At 31.3% G+C, this 12,865-nt stretch overlaps 2 long non-coding RNA genes across 5 annotated transcripts; one reads left to right on the top strand and one right to left on the bottom strand.

Annotated features, from left to right (window-relative positions):
* The first annotated feature begins 614 nt into the window (after window positions 1-614).
* On the top strand, window positions 615-7,101 carry LOC108462102 (uncharacterized). Of its 4 annotated transcripts, XR_001867926.2 has the most exons (5): window positions 615-654; window positions 785-845; window positions 926-1,038; window positions 6,291-6,411; window positions 6,697-7,101. It is a non-coding gene; the product is annotated as an uncharacterized LOC108462102 (long non-coding RNA). The 4 variants fall into 4 exon arrangements; XR_008277521.1 differs by having other exon boundaries at window positions 789-1,038; window positions 6,301-6,411; XR_001867923.2 differs by having other exon boundaries at window positions 789-1,038.
* Window positions 3,914-5,013, bottom strand: LOC108462119 (uncharacterized). The gene is made up of 2 exons (XR_001867928.2): window positions 4,830-5,013; window positions 3,914-4,165 (listed from the first exon to the last, which is right to left on the bottom strand). It is a non-coding gene; the product is annotated as an uncharacterized LOC108462119 (long non-coding RNA).
* Window positions 7,102-12,865: the final 5,764 nt, after the last annotated feature.

Genomic DNA, 12,865 nt, shown 5'->3' with positions numbered 1-12,865 from the left:
AATAGCAAAATTGATTTTGAAGATGTAAATTAATGAAAAGATTTTTAGAAGTGAGAATGTGGCAAAAAGGACTAAATCACACATTTGGAAAAGTTTGAGGACTAAAGTGCAATGTACCCACAAAGAAAAAAAATATAGTACTACATATTATTTAACATGGAAATAGTTTGGAAAATTTATTAGAATAATGGAAATCGTTTTGGGATCGAATTGAAAATATTTGATAGTATAAACACTAAATTACAAATTTTCCATCTTTACTGAAAAAAGAGCGAATGTGTATTTTTTTCCACCTATAGACTAATAATAAAGTTTTATTACAATTTATGAGATTTACTTAGACAAAATACTTAATTTAATGAAGAAATTGTGTCAAGTAGTAAAAAATGGAAAAATCATAATTTACCATGAAAGGGTATTTTGTTAGTTCTTGAAGATTTTATAATGGGGACGTTATTTAAATGAGATATTCGATAATTAGAATTATTATGGATCGTTTAGTTATCGTATTAAAGAACCAGATCATGACTTATCAAATTTTGGACTTAAACTTTAGAAATGGGCCTTGGCCCATTTGATGAGTATTTTAAAAGGATGAAAAAAAAATAGAGAATCCCCCATTTCCCCCCTTGGTCAATAGCATCCATAGAGAAGGTGAGAAAGCTTCCCCAGCCTGCTTTCTTTTTCTTTTTCGTTTCTCATCACCCACCTTGATTTTCTTGCTCAAATCACTTAGAAATTAAACTCCATGCTAGTTTTATACTATAATTTCCTCCATTTTTAGCTAGGTTTCCTGATGGTTTTAGTGGGAGAAAGTATGGCTAGTGAGAGAAAGCTCCATTAAGGTAATATATGGTGTTTTTTATCCTCCCTAACTTGATATTTGTTATGGATTGTTATGAGAAAGTTTTTGTGTTAATTTTAGTTATATTTTTGTGTGTATGGAAAACGAGGAAATCTCATGAAATGAGGTTTCAAGCTTAATTGAGGATGGATTCAAGCTTATGAAGGCATGATTTTATGTTGGCATACAAAAAGGTAAGTATCCTTGGATACCCTTACCTATCTTAATAAGTTTAAAGAAAATTTATGAATATGAAAATGATATTGAAATGTATTAAATGTTAGAAATAAGTAACTTGGAATATTAATGCTTAATAAGCCTAGAATATACGGCATTTTAAATTCATAGTAAAATGTCATGAGAATTTGGTTGCCATGGAATGCCTAATGAATATGTTATTGTATAAAGGTGAGAATAGGGAAAAAATTGACATTAAAAAATGTATTAATATGTCATGATGAAAAAGTTGTGATTGACTTGAAAATTTTAAAGGTTGTTAATGGAATCAATCTATTATTATAAATATGAACTTGAAATGTGAAGAAATATGTATGTGGTCACAAAAATATAAATTTTTCTATATATAGACATAAAATATCATAATGACTATGATAATAGTAAAGTACACATGAATTTGTTACTTCTAATTTATGGAAACCATAGTATAAAAGATTAGAACATGATTATAAGACTTATGTGATTTGAATGTATATGTGTGAGAATTTAGGCGCCTAGATGTGGAGATAGGCAAAGAATAGATTAACTATGCTTTTTCTATTTGAAAAATAGATACATTAATGGATTAGATGGATATATGATACGTGTAATGATTATAACATGCCCTAGTAAAATTAGTGAAATGTTAGGATACAGTTGGCATGGAAATTAGGGTTTATAGTGTGTTTGAAGTTCTATCAGAGGTTTTGCACTTGTGTGCACTTTACGTCACCTTCGAGCCTTGCACTTACGTGCACCTTGGTGTAGTGTAGTTTATGCTCTCACGAGCCTTTTTGGTGTGGTGGAGGGATTGTATTACGTTGCCTTATGATTCAGCATTTTGGTTTTCTTTAGTGTGGTGGAGGAGTCATGTGTATTCGAGTTGTTTTACTAGAATTTACTAAGGGCATAAATGAACTAAAATCTTGATAATGAACTTGCTCATGAATATTAATCACTATATGTAAACTTCTCAATATGAAACAAAGGGATTAGTCTAAATGAGATGAAAAAAGAGAGAGCAAATGATAAGTAAACTAATAAAAATTTAATAGGATAATATGCTTTAAAAATGTGTAGCCTAGTGAACTTGCCTTAAGCTATATTTAAAGAAATCGATGAATCATGTATAACTCTAATAAAAGAAATGAAAATGAAATGTATGATTCATATAGGAAACAAATGCCATAAATGGGAATCAGGTATGAACATGTCAAGAAACTATGAACTCTCCATAATAGTCTTGAATAGGAATTTTATAATACAGATTGGTGAACAAACCATCCATATATTAATTGAGCCATTCCATTCTGGTATACTGAAACGAATCAAGGAGTAGTATTAAAATGTTGCTTAAATGAAATTAGAATGGCATACATAGTAAAGGCTCAAACTTGATAAGAAATAGGATAGGTTTATCCTTCAATACTTGTTAAGCTCTTCAAGATCACGCATTAGTTGTCTTGAACATGTAGGTATTGGATTTGTCGAGAAGTTTAAGGTTCTAGATTGTGAGCTTCACATCAAAATTCATTTTAAGGTTGTATATCATTTTTATTTTGGACTTCTTTGATATTATAGATTGGTATGTTCATAAGGTTTTAGTTTGAATAGTGGATTTGTAAACTTGAATTGTAATTTAAGTCATTTTGGTGTTTCTAAATCAAGTTTTATTTTGTTATTTGGTTTGAATGTTTTTATGTCTTATATTCGCATTTAAATTAGTTTAGAAATGGAATTATAATGTTTTGAAATTCATTAATATATTATGGTAATGTCTGGGGATGTTTTAGAGAGATTTAGGACAAATTTTTAGCTCTAAGGCCTCAATATTGGTACTTGGTCTCTGTGGTATCACAAGTCAAACAAAACACAAATTTCTATAGTTCTAAGGACTTAAATTGGCACAACTAGGGAATTGTGTTGTAACCATAGTGCATGGCCCGAGCCACAACACTGTTTTAAATTGATGTGCTTTTTCAACGTTTGTTTTAGGTCCCGAGCACCTCCAATAACCCTTGAACCACTTCAAATGATTTTAAATTGATTATAAATTCCCTAAACCATATCATCTTATTTCTATGATTTTATTTAAGTTTTTTTAAAATTTTAAATTATAGTAAAACTCTTATTTTTCTCATCTTGATTAATCTTTAAGCAAAAGAGTTTGGAACACTCGCTTTATGGTTTGGCAATATCCCTATATATATTAAATGACCCAAAATGATTTCTAATCATATTTGAGTCTTCCTAAAATTTGTCAATTTGATTTAAAGAACATTAATATGTTGTGAAACAAATGTTTCTACAAATGAAAACTTTTGGTTTAAATTAGAAAGTTTTCGATAGCATCTCTCATTCATACCATATGTTGAGGCGAGTGAGGGGTGTTACAAAAAAGTGCTATAGCATATTTAATAGCAATGCACAACTCAAGCCAACATGATAATCCACCAACAAATTCACATCTCAAGCAACATTAATATTTCTTATAAGCATTGCCCTTATTGATCAAACCTAGAATAGTAAACGAGTAAATGTATATCCATCTAAATCCTTGAAATGTAGTGCATAAGCACAATAGGGTACACAATATAACAAATATCTAGTGTGTGTATAACATGACTTAACCAATTGCTCCTCAAGAATTGTGTAGAGTGCCACAAAACAAATCTACCAAACACGTTAGACTAACCTGTAAACACAAAATCTTTAAAAAACTTTATGTATATATAATTACTTGTCAACTATACTCGGAGTCTATCCAATTTTGTTATAAGATCATTTCACAATTAAGACATGTAATTTCAACATAATCATACACCAAAACATACCAACGAATCAACAACGTCATTCTCAAATCGTATCTCAATAAAGCATCTCAAGAATCAACATTCACATAATTGTCTTAGATTCAACTTGAAATTCATATGTAGCATATTGCTCACCAATTAGACATTTAAAACTAATACCATAAAAATAATCCCTAGCAATTTAGACAAAAACATAAAGTAAATTAAAATTAGAATGCATAAACCGAAACCAGCTACTCTTCCAACACTTTCTCCTTCCCTTTCACCATCAAACTTTCACCAAATTCTTTAGCTTCAAATTCATCACCAAATAAAAATAAAAATTTAGATTAACAAACAAACCATAATAATAAAACCCTAAATTTATTGAAATGATACAATTCAAGGAAGCAAGACATTAATTTCACTTTTTAGACCACTTAAGAAAACTCTCCCAAACTTAGCTCTAACTTCTCCTAATCTGAAATCTAATGGTATAATTATTATTTATAGCTTAAAAACATTCTAAACCTTACCTAAAACCATCAAAACCAAGCAAAATCCCTAACTTACCTTCTCACTTAAGAACTCATCCATAACTCAGGAACTTAGTCAAATCCTCACCAAAGCTAAAATTTCCCATTCTAATGATTATTTAAACATGTAAAAACCAAGGATATAACAAGAAACCACTAGCAAAGACACAAAATCAAACTCTCTCTGGGATGCATTTAACGTGAAAATGGAGAATAAGAAGATGTTCCAAACTTTCAAAATTTTGTTTTGTAGTAATTTAAAAGGATTTGTAATCTTGAAAAACATTAGATCTCTTTTTAAATTTTTAATATAATCATCAAAAATCAAAATCTCCTCCAAACTTGGAGATTAATATGGAACATAGTAAAGAGAAGGAAAATGTTAAAATCGAGCCTAGAAAATTGAAAAGATGAAGAAAATAATTTGAAACTCATGATTACCTTGCTGAAATTGTTTGATTGAAATCAAGAATTGAAGACTGAAGGAAAGAAAAATGGAAAGAATGTTGAGAGAATTTTAATCGGTTTGTTTGGAATGGAGAATTAAGTAATCGTTCTCTCCATTCGCTTTTACTAAATGGTCTATTTACTCTGGTACCTTTGGGCTAGTAACCATTTTAAGACCTCACCCCTTTCTAATTCTATTCTTCACTCTTAAGACATTTTCCTCTCGAATTTGACTTCCTTACAAAATAGTCCATACCCCAAATTCTAATCTAATTATTACTAACTAATTTAATGATGGAAATTCAATTATACCGAGTTATAAAAATACTTTGATACCTGTTCTATGAAAATCTCTCAATTTAAAATTTTGAAACATATCAGATTCCAATTTGAGTAAATTGAAAAAATTTCGACATTGGAAATTTCGGGCAATACACATTTGTTATTTTGAAAAGAAAAAAAGAATGATTTCTATATTAAAAACACCACCCACGCGCAACATAAAAAATAAAGTTGAATCGTGCTAACTTGTTTCATACTTCATAACTTCTTTTATAGGTGATAAAGAATTTGGCCAAGTATCAATAGATGATAACAAGGAGTATATATTTAACATTAGAGAGGAAATAGCTCAAAAAATATGAAACTTTAGAGCAATCAAATCAAATTGTACATGATGTTTATTTTTGTTATTTTTATTAGAAATTATATTGTCAAATTGTTTCTTGGACTAACATATTACATGCAATGATTTGATTTTAAGTTTCGTTATTTGTTTAAACAATTTTTTTCTCTTAAGTATTATTGATATTTTTAGGTTAAAGTCTGCTATTAGTCCTTATACTTTACGAAAGTTGTGGATTTAATCCATGCACCTTAATTTGATTTTTTTAGTCCTTGTACTTTTCAAAATTTAAAATTTCAGTGCTCACCAAATAATAATTGTTAAATTCATTAAGTTCTATTATTTTCAAAATCCGAAGTGGTAAACATATTATCATATGTGTAATACCATGTCAACTTACTATTTTCACATATTACTTACAAAAAATCTAGTTAATGGACTAACAAATGTCATTTGCGTCAAGATACAAATTCAAAATTCGAAAACTATATAGCTTAAAATGATTCAATTGGAGAAGAAAGTACAATTATTTCAATTCTGATGATCCTATTGATTAGTTCTTGTTACTTTAGCCTTCAGTGACCATGAATGCCATCATGCAATTTGCTTGAAATAGATTTGCATTTAATATACATTGCCAATGCCAGCTTTAAAACATTGAATGGGTACTCAAAATAAAACTCAACTCAAGATTTTTCATTTTGTTTTTGATCTTGTTAGGCTAATTAATTGGAACATGTTGGATCCTGAAAATTCTATGTTGATTGTTGTTTAGGATTGAAGTTTTACTTTTTATCTGATTTCTTTAATCAATTTGTTATTTTGTCAAGATTCTTCCAGGTTGCATTGAATTACAGTTTTTCAGGTGATACATGTACAGCTCTTCTATACAAGACTTTGAATTTAGTCCTGTTTGATGTTTGCGCTGATATATATAACCTTGTTAATGAGGTAATTATATCTCATTTTCTCCATTTAGTTCATATATTAACTATGTTAGACAAAACACGTTAGCGAACAAATATATTTATATTAAATACAAGATCTAAACAACTGCTTATAGTTATGTAAAAACACTAGATCTAAGCAAAACAAATTAAATAAATATAAATATTTATTTAAAACATCATATCTAAAAATAATTAAATATACAAGATTTTGAAAAATCAGAAATCGAATAAGGGAATCAAGTTTTACTAGATGTTGAAACCTGTTTTCATAGTTTCCTTAAAACAGATTCGGCAGCTCCTATGATACTTGGAAAAACATTGGTCGTCTGCCTCCCAGGATACAACAACAAAAAGATCACGATAGTAGTACCTCTACATTGATCAATGAACAAACTTTGCCTTCTTCTATCACCAAAACGTTGGAAAATTTGGGGAGAAAAAAAAAAGAATTTTTTGGAGTGAAATAAATTCGTTGTATGTCTCTAAGGAATTCTACGACAGAGAAGGATGAGACATCAACTATTTTGATATCTACTACTACTGTATATTTTGAATATGTTTAATTGATTGAATCTTCTCTTTTTATGTAATTGATTATTGTAATTTCTAGCAAGGAAATTTGTTAACTTTGTAGTTTGGAAACTTTTTATGTTTTAATGTTCATGTTAAGTTATACATTATTAACGGAAAATATTTGTTTTGTTTTGTTTGTTTTTAATTTTTATATTTTATTGATAGATTATTTTATTTTTAAAATATAATTGTTAAAATTTTTGAAAATACCAAATAGAAAATTGTCTAGAATAATTCATAGGAATAAAAAGAAAAATAATATGTTATTTGTAAAAATATCATTGTTAAATGGGAAATCTGAAAAAAATCAAAATAGAAAATCTTAAAAATAAATTTAACTTTTACTAACAGAATGAGGCAGTATAGTAGATTAAAAGTATCTAAGGGTTGGTAATGTTTTCGTAAAAAATAAATTGATGGATAACTTTCGAAACTTGTAATGAGGGTCATATTTTGGACGGGTAGCATATTATACCGTGGGTATAAAATCAAAGTTGTTATACCAACAGAGTTTTTGATATTTACCATCAATAAGTGACTCTTCTTTTTGCAGTGATACTAAATTAATCCTTAAATACATCATTTAAAAGTAAAAATAAAAGAATTTCTGAATGGAGATAATATTCAAACTAAGACATAATAATAAATTTAATCATTAATATTTACTCATTTTGTCACTTTAGCTTTAATTCCATTTTGGATAACTTTTAAATTTTAATCAATTAACTTTTCTTTGTCAAAAAGCTTGCTGAATTGTTAAAATTTTAACAAAATTAATAAGACAAATTATATATACTTCATGAATGGCATGGATATTTAAAAATTTTATATTGTTGTATTTTTAATAATTTTCTGAAGTATATGTCAGTAATCATGTGAGTAGTCACGTTAGTGTCATTAAGACTTTAACAGTCTAAGCTAACTTTTTCATCTATAAGAAGAACAATGGCTTAATGACAAATTTGGCCACTAGTGTTTATAAGTTTTATCAAAATGCCCCTAATTGTATTTTTGAGCTTTTTTTTTTTACTATCAACCTTTATTCTTTTTTTTCCAAATTGTTTTTAAACAGATTTGATTAAAGTGTCGGTAAAAAGTTAACGGAATGATGTGAAATTTCATATGTGGAATATTTTAAATGAGATATAATTTATGATTTAGATAACCTAATAAAATAATTACATGTAAAAATAATAAAATAAATAAATCATGAAGTAAAAAATACTTTTAATTTAAAGAAAATAAACGTAATTATCTAAAAAAAGTTTCAAAATGAATGCATACATTTGTTTACTGATAGGTTTCAAAAAGATTTCCTTGTAAAAATTAAAAAAAAAAACATTCTAAAACAACTCTCTCAAAATCCTTTCATCCCTAATCCTTTCAAAAACATTCCAATAACTTGCAAATTCTCTACATCTCAATTAATCAATTAAGAATTTTTTTCATAATTAATAAATTAGTGGTATCAAAGTTGTCAATAATTGTAACACCCCGAACCCGAGACCGTCGCCGGAGTCGAACACGAGGTGTCAACAGACTTCAAACCACTTATTGAGAAGTTCCAGACAAGCTGCCAATCTGTGTGCTAGTCGCTTCAAAAATCATAATTTGAGTTTTACAACTCGAAAATCAGCTTTGTAATTTTTTTCTGAAACTAGACTCATATTTCCATCTACATATTTTTTTCTAGAATTTTTGGTCAAGCCAATTAGTACAGTTTATTAGTTAAACTCTCCCATGTTACAGGGGCCGACTACACTGACCTTCATGCGTTACAACTCGAATAACTCCCTGTGCAGGGCTTCAATACTGGTGCCGTTTGTTTCTATAGAAACTAGACTCAAGGATGAATTTATACATATATGGTATGACTCCTAATTATTTCTGGTTAATTTATAATGAATTTTCAAAGTCGGAACAGGGAATCCAGAAACCGTTCTGGCCCTGTTTCACTAAAACCCAAATATCTCTTAACATACAACTCATATAACCGTTTCGTTTCCTCCATATGAAAATAGATTCATCAAGGTTCATTTACATAATTTATTCACTATTTAATTCCATTCCTACTATTTTTAGTGATTTTTCACATCCACGTCACTGTTGCTGCCAGCATCATTTTCTAGGGTAGACTTTCTCATCTAACACATAGCTTCTATGATTCAACCACCCCTTTTTCATATATGGTCCAAAATATAAGCATGATGACCCATTCTAATGGCTGGTCATTGCCAAACACTTCCATGCCTCTTAATTAGCATATACATACCAAAAGATTATAACATTATGCTCAAAACATTTATAAGCCATTTTCGCATGGCTATTCAAAATTTTACATACCAAGTTCAAACAAAACATAATAGCCTATACATGCCGAAATGTTTTCTTAAACCATCTAAGAAGAAGATACCAAAAAGTCGCTAGACGGTGTGATGACTTCGATGACAGTCCCGAGCATGCAAAATGGATCAAGAACCTAAATAAACAACAAATAAGCACACCAAATGAGTACATAACTCAGTAAGTCGTAAGCACTACTCTACCATCAACAATAACAATCATAAGTGAATAATCAAATAATACAAAATAGATGTTTCCAGCCATAACAAACTATACTGCAATTTCTAAAATTTTGGTTCGATCTCATGCCCAATCCTTCAACCAAATCAAACGCCAAGTCAGCCCAATCGATTTGGATCCGTTTCCTCAAGTTGGAACAACAATGCACTAGATAATTTTATGCGTACACCGTACAATCCCAATTCGATATTTAGTTAGTAACTCAATCACTTACCTCGTTCATGCACAATTTATTTCCACAACCGAATGTGGCACACATAGTGCTTATTATGTTCGCACACATAGAGCTATAGCAAATCGCACACATAGTGCTATAGCAAATCGCACACATAGTGCTATAGTAAATCGCACACATAGTGCCATAGTAAATCGCACACATAGTGCCATAGTGAATCGCACACATAGTGCCATAGTGAATCGCACACATAGTGCCATAGTGAATCGCACACATAGTGCCATAGTAAATCGCACACATAGTGCATTTGAGATAGCCTCATGCCTCAACCTTCCAATCGGCACACATAGTGCCACATAGTCTTGCACACATTGTGCCTTATGTCAATTCATCATGGTAAAGCAATTTACTAAATTCAATTTGTACATATAATCATATTAATAAATAGGAGAATCACTCCGAAAAATATCTATCCAAGGAGTTCTCACAACAAGTGCTTAAAGACTTACCTTGTGTTGAGTATAACGGTTCCGACCCGGCTACTCGATGTCCTTGGCTTTGCCCTTGCTTGTTTCTCCTTCTTTAACTTCTCGGCTTAATAGATAAATAAACTAGTTTAATCATCTTGCTATACATTTATAGTTCAATTACACATGCATATGTATATTTGTAGATTCGGCAACCCCTCTTACTAATTACTCATTTAGTCGTTTATACACATGATTAAAGGTAACATCATGAATGGGCATACTTATATATATATATATATATATATATATATATATATATATATATATACATACCGATTGTGCACAAAAAATTTGACTCAACCTCACCTATGTACTCCTTTGATGGCGAATATGTATATATGTATAGTGTCATCTATAACATCATCTAAACACCTAAATTCTTCTAATGCACACTTGACCAACCTTTTTTTTTTTTTCCAATCTAGCATAGCTTCACCTCCAACAAAATGACTAACATCTTCACTTTCATGCTAACATAACAAGCAACTTAGTTCATCCACACAACTAACATGTCAATAGCATCAAGGTATCTACTAATTTTTTTTTGTCAAATCCCAACTCTCCAACAACCCCAAATCCCACCATGGGTTAGATAGAATTCAAACTAACAACCAACAATACACATGAATTTAAAGGAATAACTCCAACATACCTCAACTTGGATACTAGTATGGCCGACTTCTCCAAAGCTTTTCTCTTTTCCTTTCACTTGGTTTTTCGCTAAGAGGTAGCAAGGATGAACACCTTTTTTTTTGTTCATTTTCCTATCATTAATCTTTATTTCCTCTATTTTAATATCTTACCAACATTAAATAATTATAACAACATGATCTTGGAAAGATGAAGCCATGCTTGGCCGGCCACTCAACTTAGTTTGGGGCATTTTGACATGCAAACCCAACTTTTCATAATTCCATACTATTTGGTCCTCACTTATTTACCTATCAAATTTTCTAAGTCTCTCAACTAAATCCTTTCGAGCAAGATTCACATTCCTAAGATAAAAATTGAATCACCAAATTTTTATACTAGTACTACCACACATATAAGGTATGCAAATAAAATTTTAACTAAATTTTATGACTCGGTTTTGTGGTCCCGAAACCACATCCCGACTAGGGTCAAATTAGGGTGTTACAATTCTCCCCACTTACGAAATTTTCGTCCCGAAAATCTTACCGTAAATAAGTTTGGGTAACGCTCTTTCATAGAGTTCTCGGGTTCCCAAGTAGCTTCTTCCATCCCGTGTCTGAGCCATAACACTTTTACTAATGGAACCCTTTTGTTTCGCAACTCCTTCATTTCACGAGCTAGGATACGAATCGGTTCTTCTTCATAACTCATATTGGCTTGAATCTCAACCTCTGATGGACTAATTACGTGGGACGGATCAGATCTATAGCGTCAAGCATCGAAACATGAAAGACGTCGTGAACCTTTTCAAGTTCGGGGGCAAAATCGACGATACATAATCGGACCGACTCGTTCGGATATCTCATATGGCTCGATGAACCTCGGACTCAATTTGCCCTTGCGCCCAAATCTGAGTATCTTTTTCCAAGGCGAAACTTTAAGAAACACTTTATCTCCCACCTGATACTCAATGTCTTTTCGTTTCAGATCCGCGACGACTTCGACGATCGGAGGCTATTTTGATTTTCACGGATTACTCTTACTTTCATTCAAAGATCTTTAATCAAATCCACTCGAAAATTTTGCTCTCACCGAGCTCGTCCAAAACAATGGTGTACGGCATTTACGCCGTACAAGGCCTCGTAAGGCGCCATCTTAATACTTGATTGGAAACTATTGTTGTAAGCGAATTCAATCAAAGGTAAATACTGTTCCCATGAACCACTGAACTCGAGGATGCAACATCTCAACATATCCTCAAGTATCCGAATTATTCGCTCGGATTGACCATCGGTTTGGGGGTGAAAAGCGGTCTTGAAATGCAACTTGGTACCCAAAGCTTCTTGCAATTTCTTCCAAAATCGCGAGGTGAACCTCGGATCTCTATCCGACACAATGTAAATCGGTACCCGTGTAATTTCACAATCTGAGAAACGTACAATTCAGCTAATTTATCCAATGAAAATCCAGACGCATACAGGATAAAGTGGGCCGACTTAGTCAGTCTATCAACAACAACCCAAATCGCATCCTTCTTACTAGCTGACAACGGCAGCCCGGACACAAAGTCCATTGTGACTCGATCCCATTTCCACTCGGGTATCATGATCGGTTGAAGTAACCCTGAAGGCACTTGATGTTCCGCTTTCACTTGTTGACATATTAAACATCTCGAAACAAAGTCGGAGATGTCTCGTTTCATACCATGCCACCAAAACCGACGTTTCAAATCGTTGTACATCTTCGTACTCCCCGGGTGGATTGCCATTCGGCTACAATGGGCTTCATTCAGAATTATAGAAATAAGTTCCGAATTCTTTGGAACACACAGACGACTTCTGAACCTCAAACAATCGTCATCATCAATTTGAAACTCTGATTCCTTGTTCAGAACACACTCAGCCCGTTTTGCAAGCAACTCCTCATCAACTTTCTGAGCTTCCCGAATTTGATGAGCCAAC

Source organism: Gossypium arboreum, chromosome 2 (assembly GCF_025698485.1).
Source record: "Gossypium arboreum isolate Shixiya-1 chromosome 2, ASM2569848v2, whole genome shotgun sequence".
NCBI classification, from domain to species: Eukaryota; Viridiplantae; Streptophyta; class Magnoliopsida; order Malvales; family Malvaceae; genus Gossypium; species Gossypium arboreum.
The sequence above is the reverse complement of the archived record's forward strand: the minus strand, read 5'-3'. Positions and strand labels throughout refer to the sequence as shown.